The sequence below is a fragment of the Muscardinus avellanarius genome, assembly GCF_963383645.1.
Source record: "Muscardinus avellanarius genome assembly, chromosome: 5".
Classification (NCBI taxonomy): Eukaryota; Metazoa; Chordata; class Mammalia; order Rodentia; family Gliridae; genus Muscardinus; species Muscardinus avellanarius.
The window spans coordinates 9,447,874-9,466,369 of NC_137790.1; positions in this window are offsets into that span (position 1 = coordinate 9,447,874).

The window sequence follows — 18,496 nt, forward strand, 5'->3', positions numbered from 1 at the left end:
GTTTGGCATACAAAGCATTAAGTAAGAGAATAGGTTTATTTAGCTATAAACATTCAAAATATAGCTATTTGGAGGATAAGGGCTGTTTTGAAATTTGGGGTTCAACACCATGAGTTTTCCTAGGTACCCATTTTCAGTAAAGCCAAGCACCTATGAAAATTTTAATTACTTTGTTCCTTTTGGAGAAGTGGCTCTCACAGACTGGCCATAGGGTAAGGACATACACGTATGAATGTTAACACCACTCCCGTAAAACAGTGCCTGTGCTTAGTAGGCACCGAAAGAATGCTTTAAAAATAATAATAGTTTGGTAGTTTCTCAAAAAGTTAAATATAGAATTACCACATGACCCAGTAATTTTATTTCAAGGTATATACTTAAAGGAACTGAACACAAGTACTCGAATACCAAGTAGACATATATGAATAATCGGGGCCACATTACTCAGAATAACCAGGAGATGGGAACACCCCAAGTACCCATAGATGGATGAATGGATAAAAATTATGTGTATATATAATGGAAGATTATTCAGCTATAAAAAGGAATAACATACTGACACATGCTTCAATGTATGCAAAACTTTATGCTAAACAACATAAAAAGTCACTGTGTTAGTCTCCTCTGGCTGCCATTTGAAATACTACAAACTGGGCAGCTAACAATAGAAATTCCCCTCTTCCGGTTCTAGGGGCTGGAAATCCAAGACAGAGGTGCCAGTGAGATTGTTATTTTCGGAGGCCTTTCTTCTTGGCTCGCAGATAGCACCTTCTTGGATATGGTCAGCTGGTCTTTCCTCTGGGTGCTCACATGCCTGGGGTCTTTAAGGACACCAGTTATATGGGGTCAGGGCTCCATCCTCATCACCTCATCATAATGCAAATTACCTGCTGAAAGGTACTATTTCCAAATAAAGCCCCATTGGGGACATAGGAGATTTGAGGAGACATAATTCAGTCCATTATCGCCACATGTTATATGATATCACTTATATACCTTATCCAGAACAGGGAATGCCATAGAGACAGAAAGAAGGCTGATGGTTGGGAGTTGGGAGTGGCGGTACTGGGGTGGGGAATGATGCATAGAGATTGCAGGGTTTCTTTTGGGGGAATGAAAACTTGGAACTGGGCAGAGATGGTGCTTGTATAACATTGTGACCATACTAAATGCCACCAAATTTTATTTTTTTTTGTGGTACTGTGGTTCCTGGAAACCCTTCTACCTTCAGGCTACACTCCCAGACCTATTTTATACTTTTTTATTTGGAAACAGGGTCTCTTAAGCCAGCGCGGCTGGCTTCGAACCTGCGCGATCCTCCTGTCTCCGCCTCCCAAACACAGGGATTATAAGCGTGCACCACCACGCCTGACTCTTATTTATTTTTTACGGTACTGGAATGGAACTCAGGGGCATTCTACCTGCTAGCTACACCCCCAGCTCTATTTTGTTATTGTTTATTTTAAAAAAGGTCTCACTAAGTTGCAGAGGGCTTCACTAAGTAGCCAAGGCTGTCCAAGAACCACAATCCTCCTGTCTCAGCCTCCAAAGTACTGGGATTACAAGTGTGCACCACCATGCCCGGTTCTAATTTTAAAAAATTTAAAATGGTTAATTTTGTGTTATGTAATTTTTCACTTTGTACTACAGTTTTTTTTTTTTTAATGCTATCTATAACCAGGGTTTTTTTTTGTTTTGTTTTGTTTTGTTTTGTTTTTCTGGTGCTGGGGATTGAACTCTTGGTCTTGTATATGGTGTGTGAGCATTCTGCTGCTGAGCTGCCTCCATAATCATTGCCCCAGTTTTGAGGCCTTGCTTAGAAACTGGTCATTCTCTTTCTTCAGCAGCTGATGATATCCAAACTTGAACCACCTCCTACATTAGCATCTCACACTGTGGGACACTATATACCTGCTAATCACCGAGGGCCAGGTACCAGCTGACTCAGGACAGCCCCTAATCCCCAGAGCTTGCTAAAGTTGTTAGAGCCAGGCGAGCCCAGCCCAGCTGACCCTGCCTTTCCTGGACCTTCTCTCAGAACCACCACACAGGTCCTCGCTCAGGTTCTTTCCTGTCTCTTGCCTCCTGTTAGAAACAGACTCTAGGGAAGACGCAAATAAAAACTTTTGTGCGATGGACCAGCTTGGCCGGAGCAACGGGACCGTCAGGACAGGGGTCTTGGAAAGTGGGCAAGGATTCTGCTTTTTCTGCTCTTTCTGCAGCGGACCCCTCCCTCTTTTGTATCGGGTTCACTTCAAGTCACTGTTTACGGCGCTAATGTGGAGATTTGTCTCCGGGACTTGGAAGAGAGAGAGACCTGAAATGACGGACCTGGACAATTGCCTCTCGTGCAACTGACAAAGTTTATTCTCTAAAACAAAAATCTTACACCCTTCACCAGTGAAATTCCTAGTAGAAAAGTGTAAACACCAAAGAACAATAGTGGGGTATTAAGTGAAGGACATGTGAATTACCAATCATATGCAAGACAAAAGGAAGACCTGTGGCATCACTGGTCTTGTGATTAAGATCAGCTCTAGACCTTGTGCTTAAGATTAGCCCCCTGGCCTTGTAGGTGGGCGGCCTTAGAGAGCAAATTTCGGAAGGAACAGGAGTCACACCCAGAGTCTGAATTCCTGTATCTTCTCTCAGAACCACCATACAGGTCCTCACTCAGGTTCTTTCCTGTCTCTTACCTCCTGTTAGACTCTAGGGAAGACGCAAATAAAAACTTTTGAAATCAAAAGTAACTAATTGGGTGATGTTTGAATGTGTATCTATACAAGTCTTTTATCCCATCAAGATGTATGACTACAATGTACCAATAAAAAAATAAATAAATGAAAAAAATGAAAACACCACCACCACCAACAACAACAACAAAAATAACTTGGCAAAGCAAATTACTTCTGATATGCAGCTGACAAAATGTGGTTAGCAGGCACACTGAACAGGCAGCCTACTCAGTTTTTATTCCTAATGTGACTCTACCCCTTTCCCTGACTGGTGAGGGCGTGTGTTCACAACTATGCACTATAGGCTACTTTCTTTTTTTTTTAAATTAATTTATTTTTTTATTGGTGCACTGTATTCATACATCATAGTGGGATACAAACTTTTGTAGACATACATGCACACATCGCCCAGTCAGCCCCCACCTGATCCCCACCACATTCTCTCCCCATCCCTCCCTCCCATGCTTGGCTTAGTGGTTGACATCTAGTATTATAGCAATTTATCCAAAATTAAAAATGATAATCTCACATAACAGTTTCATTTGTCTGATACCAAGCTTTTGATAACTTAAAGATGACATTTCAATATTTCTTTTTGCTTTCTTTCTTACCAGAGAATATTTTTTCTTTTTTTTTTTAGGTGAAACTATCATATAATTATATATTTATTTTTCAGAAAAAAAATCTATCCTAATATGGAATATGGACTCTAGATACCCAAAACGATCTCGAAAAAGAACAAAGCTAGAAGATATTTATTTTCTAATTTCAAACCATATAAAGCTACAATAATTGAAACAGTGTAGTACTGTTCTAAAGGCAGATATATAAACCATTGGAGTTAAATAAAAGCCTAGAGCTAAATTCTTCCCTATATTGTCAAGTTATTTTTGACAAGGTTTCCACGAACATTTGGTGGTGGAAATAATATTCTTTTAACTAAATATTGTTGAAAAATAATAATTACATGGAAAAGAATAAAATTGGACCCTTACCTAATCCCACATACAAGTATTAACTCAAAATAGATAAAAGACCTAAATATAAATCTTAAGACTAAAAACTTTTAGGAGAAAATCTGGGTCATAAAACCTCACAACATTGAAATTGGCAGTGATTTCTTGGTTATGATTTCAATGGCACAGGCAACAGAAGAGTATACAAACTCCCTAAAAAATAAAAAACATATTGTATATCCAAAGACAATGTAAACAGAGTTAAAAGTTACTAATAGAATGGGATAAAATATTTCCAAATGCTATATCTGAAGGTATATTAATATTCCAACTAGAAATCCTAAAAATTAACAACAATAAAGGCAAACAATACCATTTAGAGATAGGTAAAAGACTAACATAAATAATGAATCTCCACAGATAACCAATCTTAGTTGTCTGTTGGATGGAAAATCTTGTTTCTCTGGTTCTGGTTTGTGTTACCTATTTCTTCTTTGTAGTTAATCTCTTTGAGTATTTTCTCTAGTGCTGGTTTTGAAGACAAAAATTCCTTCAGTTTCTGTTTGTCATGGAAGCTTCTTATTTTTCCATCTAATTTGATAGAAAGTTTTGCTGGGTAGGAAAATTTTGGCTGGAAGTTGTTTTCTTTCAGAGTTTGGAATATGTTACTCCAAGCCCTTCTGGCTTTCATGACTTGGTTTGGGAAGTCTGGAGTGATTCTAATTGGCTTGCCTCTGAATGTCACTTGGTCCTTTGTTTTTGTTGCCTTTAAGATTCTCTGCTTGGCTTCCACATTGGTCATTTTGACAATTATGTGGCGTGGGGATCCTCTTCTCCGATCCTGTCTAAAGGGAGTTCTATAAGTTTCCTGGACCTGTGTATCAACCTCTTGCTCTATGTTTGGAAAATTTTCTGCTATTACTTCCTTGAAGAGATTGTTGATCCCTTTGGTTTCACTTTCTTTTCCCTCCTCTATTCCAATTATTCTTAGGTTAGCTCTCTTAAAATGGGCCCATATTTCTTCAATATCGGATTCCTGCTGTCGGATATTTTTTCCTAGATTAGAAACTATGCATTCATTTTTGGAATGATCATCTTCTAAGAGTGAGATTCTGTTCTCCATGTGTTCTAATCGGTTGTTTGTGCTTTGAATTGAGGCCTTTACTTCATTAATTGCATCCTTTATTTCTTTTTGGCTCTCTCTGAGTTCTTTTCGAAGCACCTCTATTATTTCTACAGTTATTTTCCTGATTTGATCTTCTAGAAATCTCTGATTTTCTGTTTTATCGGGTTCTGATGTTGTGGGGTTGTGGGCGGTATTCATTGCTCCAGTATTATTCCTCTTTCCCATGATTTCGGAAGTTTGTGCCTTCTCTGGGTTCTTCCCTTGGGTCATTATGACTTTGCTTAAGGTGCTCTGGATCTCGAGTCTGTAGTATCTGTGACCCCACTACTCCTTTACTGGGTTGTATCACAGAGTCTCCGACCCAGGGAGTCGATAGAGGCTGCTTTAGACTGTGGGGGGTGCCAGGTTGCACGTTCTCCTATGGTGTGATATCTCTGCCACCGCCCCTCCCCCACTGGGTCAAGTCCCAGGGAGTACAGTACTGGGATTTCTCCTCTGTGGCCCGCAATTTGACTCACTCTTCTTGAGTACGCAGATGGAGCTGTATTGGCCTCGCTGAATTCGGTGCTGCTGCCGCCGGTGGAAATATGGCTCCGCTGTCACGCCCTCAGCCATGAGGCTGGCATATTTTTTCTTCTCTGGTTTTGATTTCCACTCTGAGTCCCTGCAGCGTGTGCTGAGCTCAGCCACAGGGAGTTTTAGATGCTCCCTGCGCTGAAAGATCCCACCTGGCTGTTCCGCAGTGGCTCACCTCGGCTTGCTGTAGCCGTCCGGTGAATTCGCCGCTGCTGCTGGCAGTATGTCGCTGCTGTCGTGTCCTCGGGCGTGAGGCCGGTGTATCTCCTCTGTGGCTCTGAGCTCTGTTCTCAGTCCACTTTCTCTCTGGAGCCTGGTGATTTTTTTGTTTCTCTGGTGATGGTGTTTTCTGGCTATGAAAGGCGCTGATTTTGTGGTAATGGAGATTTGTTGTTAGCGGGGCTCTTAAGCTCTGCTTTTCTCGGTTGCCATCTTCCCGGAAGTTCCCTGGGTATCTTTCTAAAGGGATTAAACTCAGGGAACTCTATTGGCTACTTTCTAAGACAGTAAGTTTGAAACTGACTTTAGCATTCTGCAAGATTCCTGGTCAACCAAAGGTTATATGAGGTAAGATGGAAGACCCAGGTCAACCAAAGGTCATACGAGCTAAGATGGCTGACACGGGAAGTCTCAGGGTGTGGGGCGCACAGACACAGGTACTATTGCAGAATGGAAAGGAGTGCACTTGTATGTCATTTGCTGCTTCCATAGAAAAGATCGTCTTTGTCCCTCACACTCTGGATCCACCCACTGCTTCCCCTGTGGCTCTCCCTCCAGGGCATCCTGCACTCCGTGGGGAGCTGTGAGTAACAGAGCTCTGGAGTTTTTCTCTCCTGCTCCTTGCCAGCCCTTACCCAAGGGATCCTGCTTAAATACACCTCAGTGGAAAAGATTAAAATTACAGCAAGCACCTTCGGAGCACCTATGAGGTGCTTAACATATCAAATCCCACAGTATAACCCCTTGGTGGGGCGGGGAGGCATTTTAGGCCTGAGGACCCTGATGGAGGACAAGAGAAGTTGAGCAACACATTCTCTTCCTGACAAGCATTCTGGAAACGGGTTCCCAGAGTTACGTCTGATGATTTTTTATCGGAGCTAGAACTGTTTTTCCATTGCTTCAATTTTGAAAGAACATTGTCGTCCTCTGAATTTGGAGGCTGGGTGGTTATTTAGAGGATATAGTTCTCTTTTTTAAAGGAATGTTTGTAGAGGACTTGTTCCGGGTGGATGCAGAGATGCACTTTTGTATTCTTTGGGGATTTTGAAATTGACAGGGGTGGCAAATGTTCTTGGTAGGATCTTGTGCTTGGAGGGCTCCTGAAAGGTCCATAGGATGGGGTGAGGGTGGCAGGTGGTTCTGAATTATTGTTTGACTGGGTTTTCATAAAATTCCATTGTCAATGTTTTATTTACAAAATTGTATTATTTATTTATTTATTTAGGCACTGGAGATGGAATCCAGGGACATTCTACTTCTGAGCTACATCCCCAGTCCTATATTTTTTCTTTATTTTTTGAAACAGTATCTCACTGAGTTGCAAAGGGCCTCATTAAGTAGCTGAGGCTGTCCATGAACCACAATCCTCCTGTCTCAGCCTCCCAAATGCTGGGATTATAAGTGGGAACCACTGTGTCAGGCTTATTTACAAAATTGTAGTTTATCATCTTGTCAAGAGATTTAAGTATCTTCAAATATATAGGCTCTAAAGTATTTGGGTTGACCAGATGTTTCATGCTCTGCCACACCTCCTCCGGCCCCCGCATGGTTCACTGAAATCACACGGTTTTGTGAGAACTTTACCATTAGGACCTGCCGACCCTTCTGGGTGCTCTTTTCTTTCTCCAGCCATTTGCTCACTCTCTACGAAATCCTTCATTAACTCCATCCCTGCCTCATTCACTCATTCACTTGCTTGGGCACTCACGACTTATTTATTCCCTCCTAGACTGAGTAAGTCATTGGCTCTGTATCAACAATACAGGAAAAGGTGCTTGTAACTAGAATACACAGTACAAAAATACAATGAACAAAATGTGTATGTGCCTCTGTACTTGGCCTCCTCCTCCTTACTCCGAGCCCTCTGTCCCACCCCACCACCCAGAACTGGCAGTTGGCTTTGAAGTTCTTTCTAGACATATTTATTCATTGGTGTGTATCATAAGGATTTCCCCACATCATACCCATAGTCATGATGGATTCTCTCCTGAAAATATTTTAGAGCCACATTTTTAACTTTTAAGTTTATTTTTAAAGTTTGTTATTATACTAGAATGTGCCAGTTACTTTCTCACTCCTGCCAAAAGCATCTACTAGCTTATCATTTAGGTAAATGCATTCTTTGCCTTTTCTGGCTTAATAAAAAGTACATAGCCTTAAATGCCAGGGTGTGTGTGTGTGTGTGGACACATGTATGTGTGTATACACTTCAACTCTCTCTTAACCTACAGGCTTTCTTATTGACCCTCCAGGTTGGATCTTGCTGGTTCCACACCCTGGCTGTGTTTCCACCTGCTTCTCTGGTCTCTGTCCCCCTGTGAATCCACAGCTGGATTCAGAGGCTGTCTTGCTTCTAGCTTGGCCCCTCTGGGTGGGCAAGTGGCAGGTGGGCAGTGATCTTTCCCATGCCTGATTGCCCTGGTTCTTCATGTTGTCAGAGGTGATGGTGTTGCCTGGTTTCTCTCACTCGGGGGTGAAGAGGACAGATGTCCTTATTCTATCATTTTGTTTTCATTTGTAGTTTTTAAGTAGATAACTTCCTTTTATCTACAAATTGGTTTTCTAGTGGTGTAGTATGGGAAACAAATATAATTGTTTGATACTGTCCTTTTATCAGTTTCAAGATAATGTGTCAATTCTCTGTCATCTTCAAAAGTTTATCAACTAGTCGGGCATGGTGGAACATGCCTGTAATCCCAGTACTTGGGAGGCTGAGACAAGATCTCAGGTTTGTGGCCTGCCACAGCAACTTAGTGTTGTCCTCAGCAACTTAGTGAGACTCTGTTTCAATATAAAAAATAAAATAGAAATGAGATGTAGCTCAGAGGTAGAACATACATGGGTTTAATCTCCAGCACATGTATGCATGCGTGCGTGTGTGCACACATGCACACACACACACATTTATTAACCAGATTTGAAAAATACACCACTATGATTTAATGTATTTAACCATATTTGATACAATTTGCTCCATTGCAATTCTCCTCCTTATGGGAGGTAAAATGGCCTTTTTAATTTTACCTTTGGCCTTTCTTCTATCATTCAAATCGAATGACATTGACCAGTGGCTCTTGGGTCTTCCTGAAATGGCCCTTGAAGCCTTTTTTTTTTTTGGTGGTACTGGGGATGGAACCCTTCTACCTCTGGGCTACACTCCCAGACCTATTTTATATTTTATTTGGAAACAGGGTCTCTTAAGGCAGTGAGGCTGGCTTCGAACCTGTGCCATCCTCCTGTCTCTGCCTCCCAAGCATGGGGGATTACAAGTGTGTGCCACCACGCCCGGCCCCTTGAAGCCTTTGAAAGATATCTTTCTAACATTTAAAGTTCCAGCTCAGCCAGGCATGGTGGCACAGGCCTTGTAATCCCAGTTCTTGGGAGACTAGGACCAGAGGATCACAGGTTTGAGGCCAACTGCAGCAACCTAGAGAGACACTATTTCAAAAAACCACAAAAATAAAAAGGAATAGGGGTGCAGCTTGGAGGTAGAGTGTCCTAGAGGTAGAAGGTGCTAGGTGTGTTTCTAGTGATGGGATTGGTCACTGTTCTGGGCCTTTTCAGTGAAGAGAGCTAGAGGAATTAACGCACAGATTATCATCTACCTATCATCTATTATCTATCTGTTATGTATCTGCCTATTATCTCTATAAATTGAAAACACCTGGCAAATTCATAGTCATTGCTAATTCAGTTTGAGACTGCAGGGCTTTTACTCTACTTTTTCTGTGGCACATCTGTTTCTCTTTCTTTTCATAGCATAATCCTATTTCTCAAGCAGATAGAAATGGAACATTAGAATTAGAACTTATTATAACTACTCACTTGGTTTTTCCAATAACATATACATAAGTCTCAGAGTATCGATATAGTATTCCTACTACCAATCATAATTGCTAAAAACAGTTAGTGTTATGCATATACTACTGGCACTCTATACCTGCGGGTTCCACAGCAGTATATTCAGCTAATTATGGATCACAAATATTTTTAAAAATGCATCTGTGTTGAACCCGTGACAGACTTTTTTCTTCTCATTCTTCCCTAAACAATACAATTTAACAATTACTTACATATATTTGTATTTTATTAGGTGGCATAGGTGACGTAGAGATGATTTAAAGTATATGGGGGGATGTGTGTAGGTTATATGTACATGCTAAACAATTTTATCTAAGGTACTTGAAAACGTGTGGATTTTGGTATCCATGGGAGCCCTGGAACCCATCTCCCAGGGATACTGAGGGCCAGCTCTACTCTTCTCAGTCTTTCTCCATTTTTCATGGTTTGTACTATGTCTACATTGCTAGATAGTACAAGGCCTTGTTTTCATCTTCATTTCATCTTAGTTCTGCAAGTAACTATATGTTAAATGCTCACCACCCGTCCTTATGCATGCGGCTCATTAGTCAGCTTTGTTCTTTGGAGCACGTATTCTAGCAAATTCTCAAAGTGTTCAGAAGGATGAGCTTTTCTGAGTTTGTGCATGATGCAATGGTTTGTCTCTGCTCTTTACATATGAAAGTTGTTTTGCTGAGCATGTGACAAATACCTTGTGTGATTTTGGCTTTTTTTTTCTTGCTTTAAAGAATACTATTCAGGCAATTAAGTTTGAAAAACGGTTGTACAACAGGTCTGGACAATAGCATTGTCAATTTTCTTACTAAGATAATTGTAGTTATGTAAGAGATTATTCTTGTTGTTAGGAGATACACTCATGTGTTTGGGAGACACAACTGTCACTGTTTAGGGATTTAAGGGCTCCATGTCTGCAACTTACAATCAATCTAAACATATATTATTTGTAGACTCAACGTGAAAGGCATATGGGAATTCTGACTTCTTTATATTATTCTTTAACTTTTCTATAAGTTTAAAATTATGTTGAAATAAGTTGGTAATGGAGTTACAGCTGTAACTCCAGTGCTTGGGAGGCTGAGACAGGAGGGTCATAGGTTAGAGACCAGCTTCATCAACTCAGTAAGACCCTTAGCAACTTAGTGAGACCTTATTTCAAAATAAGAAATAAAATAGGGGTGGAGATGTAACTCAGAGGTAGAATGCTCCTGGGTTAAATCTTCAGTACTAAAAATATTATTTTGAGATAAAAGTTAAAAATATTTACATAGGTATGAATTTCTCAGTAAAAATATAAATGTGAATGTATGCCTACATATGCTGGCACTCAAGATTTTATTGCATATTTTGAATTGTGTTTTTTTTTCAAATAAACAACAGAAAGTTCTTTTCATGTTTAAGGATTTAGATTTGGCACTATAAAATAAAGACTACTGATTATAGATACAGAAATTATACAAGGAGGAAACATAAACGTTTTGTTTGGGAAGAAGAAAGGATCCATTGACAATATGGAGATACTAATATTTGATTAGGGTTCATTTCACATACTTGCTAACCTTTTCCATGTCCTCTTGATAATCAACAGAGAACTTGTCCCCCTTCTTCCACTTTTTCCTTTAACAAATAAAAGTAAACAGAACTATTATTATTTTGCATTGAACATTCCAAGTAGAATTAGAATGATGGTTTCAAAGTAAATAAACAGGAGGCAGACGCAATGGGATTTTATAACTATAATGGGCTTTGGGGTGTAGAAATTTTCTGGGGCCAGTTCATAAAAACAGCTTTTTACCCTTGTGTTCTGTCTTTAGGGACTAATGTTCTAAGAAGGGAGAAAATTTTCCAGTAAAATTAACTCTGTGAGGCCTTTATGAATTTTAAGTGCATACCATTTGTGTGTTTAGGGCTCATGTAATCATGTCATTCTGCAGTGGGTGGGGACCTTCCTGGTGCGTTGTGTTCTTGTCCTGCTGTCATGGGGACAAGTGGATGCAAATGCCTTCATTTTAGAGCTTCTGGACCCTTTGCCTAAAAATACCTTCATCTTTTCAAACACATAGGTTTCTTTAAAAGTGGAAGGATAGCCGGGCGTGGTGGCGCACACTTGTAATCCCCGACTTGGGAGGCAGAGATAGGAGGATCGCGCAGGTTCGAAGCCAGCCGCTCGCGCTGGCTTAGGAGACCCTGTTTCCAAATAAAAATGTAAAAATAGGTCTGGTCTGGGAGTGTAGCCCGGAGGTAGAAGGGCTTCCAGGAACCCCAGTACCACCAAAAAAAAAAAAAAAAAAAAAAAAAAAAGTGGAAGGATCCCTCAAAGGCATGGGAGTAAATCTTTATTGTTTGAAGGGCGGTATATAATTCACAAATGGGTTCCCAAAGGTTGTTTCTCAGGAATTGTTTGAAAAGAAAAAATGCATGTACCCATGAGCACACGATTGTTATGTTCCCAGCCAGATAAGTAATACTTACCTAAGCCCATCTGGTTAATTTTTGTAATACTGAGACAACACTACAGACCCTACACCAGGCCTGACTGTGTCCTGGAGTAGTGGCTCAGAAACTGGCCATAGGAGGTAATTTCTTAAAGGGGCCAGGGTATGGGATGGACTCCTGGAGCATCTCCCTGTGGTGTCGCTCTCCTGACCTTACTTCCGGGCTCAAGGTCACACTTGCTTCTTATCAAATACATGCCCGCTTTTCACGTAGCGGTCAAGGCCTTCAAAAACACAATTCATCGTTCCTGCCCTGCTGTGTACAATTTCCTCACATGGACACTCACCATGTAAAACTTTGTGGGGACATGCCTTACCCATCCCCTGTTTCCTATCTTTCTTTCTGTTCTTGCCGCCCAATATTGGATTTTCATTTTATCTGCCTGACATGTCTTCTCTCCAGGCTCATCTCAAACACCACTTCCTTTTATGACTTTTTCCAGTGAGGGCTCGCCTCTTCCTTCTTGACAGATTCTCATTTCACGCTTATCTCAGCTGTCTTAGGACACACGATACGGCCTTTGTGGACTAATGTTTGGTTGACTGTTACCCAACCTTGAGCATCCCTGGTGGGCAAGAGCCCTGGGCTTACCACCTGAATGGATACAGCAGTGCCTAGCAGCGTGCTTTGGATACGGCAGCTGCGTGATAAATTCTAGAGACTCTGAACTGACTCCCTACCCTTCTCCTTTCACATACGTACCGAGAGGGTGCACAGGTGCTGGTAGGAAGCCAGAGAAGGGAGCTGTCTGCTGCTTTCAAACATTAATGTCCACAGACAGCTCTAAGTGCCGTCTACCTTTGGCTTTGAGTCAGATACAATAAAATAAAACCAACCATTAGGAGTAATGCTTTTTAACTTTTGTTGTAAGGCTCACAAAAGATGTTTGCTATCCCTGACTGGTGTCAGATGCAATAAATATAATGAGTCTCTGGAAACACACAGATGAAATTACTTTAATCATGGCTTTCATTTGTTTCCAGCCTTCTGAGTCTCCTGAGCACAGAGCAGACCACCTGGCCTTCTGCCACCAAGCACCTTGAGCCCGTCTCTCCTGCTGGGCTTTAGGAACTGTGCATCTTTCTGGCTACTTGAAACTTGAAAGTGGAAAGCACAGGGCTCTTCACATCCATCTCCTGGGGACTTGCAGAAAGTTTATTTTCCTGGGGAGGGGGTGACCTCTGCTTTACTCTTTGACTGTATTTTACAGCCAATAAAGTTAAGAGGGGACTTGGCACCTACTTTTCTTGGGACAGATTTGATGAGACCACAGTCCTGGAGGTAGATGGTGCTGAGTTATTTCCTGCATCTTCCCATCACCAAAGATCCCAAAGATCCCTTATCTGTGGGTCACTTTGGCCTTGAAGCTACTGTAATATAAAGGGTACAGACTGAGTCCATCTGGTCCAACAGTTTCATCCCACAAATAAGAAGCAGGGGTGGGATGAGCTGGTTATGTCTTGCTGGAGAACATGTCATGTCTGAGTGACAGAGGCCAGGTAAGGACCATTGATCCTCTAGGATCCTTCCTGCCTCACAGATTTTCTTAAACATTTCCCCAAGTGCGACTACTTCACAGAGCCCAAGATGAAACGATGTGGCCAGTAAAAGCATGTATTCCTCACAGTCATTTACATTTATGGGGGCTCATTCTAGGGCAGGCACTTTCTAAATGTCTGAGATGCAATAGTAAACAAGACAGATACAGCACCTGTCCTGGTTTCCTGGTGCCTGGGACAGCCAGCTATTGGAACCATCGGATGGGTGTTAGAATGGGAAAGTGCAGGCTCCCTGGGAACTCTAACTGCAGGAGGCAGATTTGGGAATCTGAGTACATTCCAAGAAGAAGGAGGGCAAATGCGGACCCCTGGCTTCTGTTCACGCTGACTCTGGACACCTTGGCAGCCAATCCCACTTCTCTCTCCTGCCTCTCTTCTCCTTTCTGCTTGCACAGTCTACCCAGTCCTTCAGTTTCAAGTCTTTATCCAAACTTTTCTTGTTTTTTCATGCTTTTCCTTCTATTGGACATGTAAATTGCTTTCAGCTGCACACATACTTTAGGACTTGGTGTCCACTTTGACTGTCCTGGGCCCTTTTGGCTAATTCTCCTGGGTGTCCACAAAGCAAGCAATCTGTCAGCACCTCCACTGGACTTCACAGACTTTAATGTAATTGTTGGTCGGTTTGTGATCTTCTTTGTTCTTTCTGGCTCTTAGTGGAAGTGAAAGGCATGTCTTGTCTCAGTATTCCTAACACTGTGCCTTGAAGTTACTTCTAATATGTATTTATTATATTAACAGATGAAGAAATAGAGCCCTCTTGAGTGAAGTCCAGTTTCCCCCCTTTCCTGATCTGACTGACCCTTTGTCCATCTGTCTTCCTTCCTTCCTTCCTTCCTTCCTTCCTTCCTTCCTTCCTTCCAGTAGATAGATATCTGAGACAGTCTCCCCTGGGCTGGCTTCGAACTGCTCATGTGAGAAATAGTAGTTACTCACAGTACTTGATATTGAGGGCGTTTCAATAAAGGGCTGTGCAGCACCAAAATGAACCGCACGTGTATTCCTGGAGCACCCCAGGACAGCTTCATTGAGGAAGTGCCAAATAAGCAGAATCTTAGGAAACATAGGCATTTGTCAGGTGAGAGGGGAGCAGGAAGGGAACTACATGGGAAGATTCGAGATGTGCAGGGGAAGACCCCGAGCTGCAGGGAGTAAGCAGCTTCATGGAATGGAGGGTGTGTGGGTTGTGGGTGTGGATGGTTCTGGGGGAATGAGGGCAGGGAAGGGCAGGGAGGAGGAAAAACAGAGCGAAGGCTGGGTAGATCATGCTTAGTTGCATCTCTAAACAATTGAAATTTTACTGTGTAGGCACTGGGGAACCCTACTGAAGTTTAAAAAAGCACTTTTATTGGTGAGCTGTGATTGCAGCCGATAGGCAGATTCATTGCGATACACGTAACAATTTTGGTCTTTTTCTTTCCTCATAATCTCCCCCCCACTCCTTATTTTTATTCAACACCTTCAAGTGTACCCCAAACCACTACTGCCCCTGGATTTTTTTCTACTTTTATTGGTACATTGTAATAACACATCATAGTGGGTTTCAAAGTGATGCACACAGCACTTGTGTAGATCTCTCCCGACCCTCCCCGTGCACATTAGTGAGATTGGTAGTGACCTTCCCGTGTGAACGTAGTGCAGTCTGAATCGTTTCCTCATTGATTCTTCTTTTCCCCTGCCCCATTTCCCGCCCTCACCCTCTTTCCACTAGTATTCTAGTCTCTCTCTCCTCATGTATTTGAAATCTCTCTGTTTCATTTTCCTCTCTAGCTTCTACACATGGGAGAAAACGCAGGACCCTTGACTTTCTGAGACGGGCTGATCTCACACAGCACAATGGACGTCTTCTAGTTCTATCCATTTTGCTGCAAATGATACAGTTTTGTTCTTTTATGCACGGGGAATCTCCTTTGTTTTTAGGAAGCTGATGGAGCAATCACAAGAGGAGATTCTGGAACCCTCTGTGCCTGGGCTTCCTGCTTCTCTGCCCCATTCTCTCTCAGCAGACAGAGGTTGTTGCTGGCATTGGGCAGAGGTGACCATAGCCAGCAGGAGAGAAGAGGCTAGAGAACGTGACCCTGCATCTGCAAGAACTTGCCACCTTTACCTCTGGGAAAATGAGGCTTTTGAAGTGACAGTGATTCCCTGCCATGTTACTTATTAGGCATTTCATTTCCCTTGAAAGTCCTGATCAGCCAGACAATCTGTTGTTTGACACCGACTTAAATGCATGCTTTGCCGAATCTTCCTATTTTAGGGCTGATGAAAAGCCTCATTCTTCCTGAGCTCTTCTTGTTGTTGTAACAACAATGGAAAATCCTCGCTGACTGATCTGAAGAGGCCAGTGAACTTGAGAGTAAGAATTACCGAGCCGAATGCTTACATCAGGGCCCCCGCCATCCATGGAAGTGCTTCACCTGCACAGTTCATCAGCCAGCTATAATTGTACATCATTGTAATAATATTTACTCTGAAAGCTCACAGTTGGACTAAAGTTTCTGTTACTGGCTCTGCTGACATCAAGGAATCTTGAACTTCCTCTTTGGTGGGGAACCTTATTAGGGCTTCCTTTGGCAGCCCTAGCGCTGTTCCTCTTATAGATACTTAAGGACTGACACCAGGTCAGGGATGATCCGTTCAGCTGTTTTTGCACCTGGTTGAAGCACAGAGGCTACTGGGAAGATGTGAGAAAGGTCTGGGCTGTCACGCTCCACCTGTGGGTGCTGGGTCAGGAGGCAGGGGAAGGACGGAACTGTAGATACATTTTCTTCAGTGCCCAGGTTATTCTTTTACTTACGAGAGCTACTGATATATTGAGAACACTGAGGGCAGCCAGGTTGAAGTCACCTGAAATTAAAACAATCCCAAAGTCTCCTTTTCTAAGTGGAAGGGAAACCTGATAGTAGAGATTCTTAGAAATAGATTTTCTATTAAAACGTTTTTTCTTAGTATTGGGGCTTGAATCCAGGGGCATTCTTCCTTCAAGATATGCCAACAACCTTTTATATTTTTTATTTTTAAATAGGGTCTTGCTAAGCTGCTGAGGCTGGCCTTGAACCTGAAATCCTGCTGTCTCTCCTGGGGATTAAAAAAGTTTCCACTTTTATATAAAGGGAGGCACTTTCACAGTGGATTTCTTTTTTATCGAACCCAGGGCTATACCCCCAGCTCTCTTTTATTATTTATTTTGAAACAGGATCTCACTGAGTTGTGGAGGGCCTTGCTATGTTCTTGAGGCTAGCTTAAAACCTTCGGTCCTAGCTGGGTGTGGTGGTGCAGCTTGTAATCCCCGTGCTTGGGAGGCAGAGACAGGAGGATCACACAGGGTCGAAGCCAGCCACGCTGGCTTAAGAGACCCTGTCTCCAAATAAAAATATAAAATATGTCTAGGAGTGTAGCCCGGAGGTAGAAGAGCTTTCAGGAAACCCAGTACCACCAAACAAAACAAAACAAAACAAAACCTTCGGTCCTCCTGTTTCAGCCTCCCAAGTACTGGGATTCCAAGCATGAGCCACCCCACCTGGCTCACAGTGGATTTCTAAGAATGGGTTTGGTGATGGCACACGCAGAAATCCTCATGTGCTTTTTAAGCACACAGATTCTTGGGAATTCCCAGTGACCCTTGGTATCAAAATCTGTGAAACCACACCTGTGAATCTATGTTTAAACAAACCCTTCACAAATCTCTGACACATGCTGAAGTCGGAAAGCCACCGGGTTTTCTATTTTCATATCAACCAGCACCTCCTTGTTCTTGGTAGATACACGGTGCTGTGTGTCCAGCTGGTTGGAGTTGACATTTGCAAACACTGATACTCCCGGTACTCACCCCCACTTCCTCCTTGTGTCATCGGACACCGTTGACTACACATCCTTGGAATGCTCCACTCCCATGGCTTCCATGCGCGGACCCTCTCTTCAGCAGCCTCGGTCCCTGCGTGCCATTCTTGGACTGCTCCCTATCTCTTTCCTGGCCTCTTCATCCTCCACCTGGCCCTCCTGGCAGTGCTTTGCATGTCTTCTCTTGCTTTCCATTATGACGCAGTGATAATTTCCAAATGCCTTTCATCACTCCAGATGTATCTCCGGAGCTTTGGACTTGCATGCACCAGTACCTGTGCTTGGATATCAAGCAGATTTCTCAAGTGCACATGGCCCCGTGGAGCTCTCAGTCTTTCCACACAGCACCTGGTTCTCCTCCTTCCTCCTGTTCTGGAGTTGACAGAGATGCCTAATCAGTTCCTACCCCAGACTCTTTTGACTAGTATCACCATTATCCTTGAGCAAACCCTGCTGATTCATGCTACTAAATAGGTGGAAAATCTTTCCCTCTGTTGTCTTTCCCTGATACTATGGTCTCAGCCCAGACCCCCATGCCTCACCCAGGCCGGAATCCAGCTTCCTAGTGAGTCCCCTTCCCACCCAGTCTTGTCCTACCCAACCCATCACTCTCATTGTCTCCAGAGTGATTTGGCTGGTCTCTCACGGGTTCACATGTTGAAAGGTTGGTATTAGGAGGTGGTGGGAATCTTCAGGAAGTGGGGCTAGGTGCAAGTTGGTTGGTCATTCGTTTCCGCCCTCAGAAGGAATTGATGTAGGTCTTCTGTGACCCTGGTTAGTGCTTACGAGAGGATTGTTATAGAAGAATGAGCTCGGCCCTCCCTGGTCTCTGGCTTCCTGTCTCACTATATGATCTCTTCTTCTCACATGTAGCTGAGGCACCATGTGCTCTGCCATTATGTGATGCCTTCAAGGGGCCCTCACAAGAGCCCCCACCATGTCATTTGGGCTCTCAGTCTTCAAAATTATGAGTTAAGCAAACTTCTTTCTTTTTTTTTAACTTTTTATTGGTGCATTGTAATCATACATTTTAGTGGAGTACAAGACGGTGGAGGCATACATGCACAACTCAGCCAAGTAGCCCTTACTCAATTCCATCCCATTTCCTCCCCTCCCCCTTCTTATGTTTGG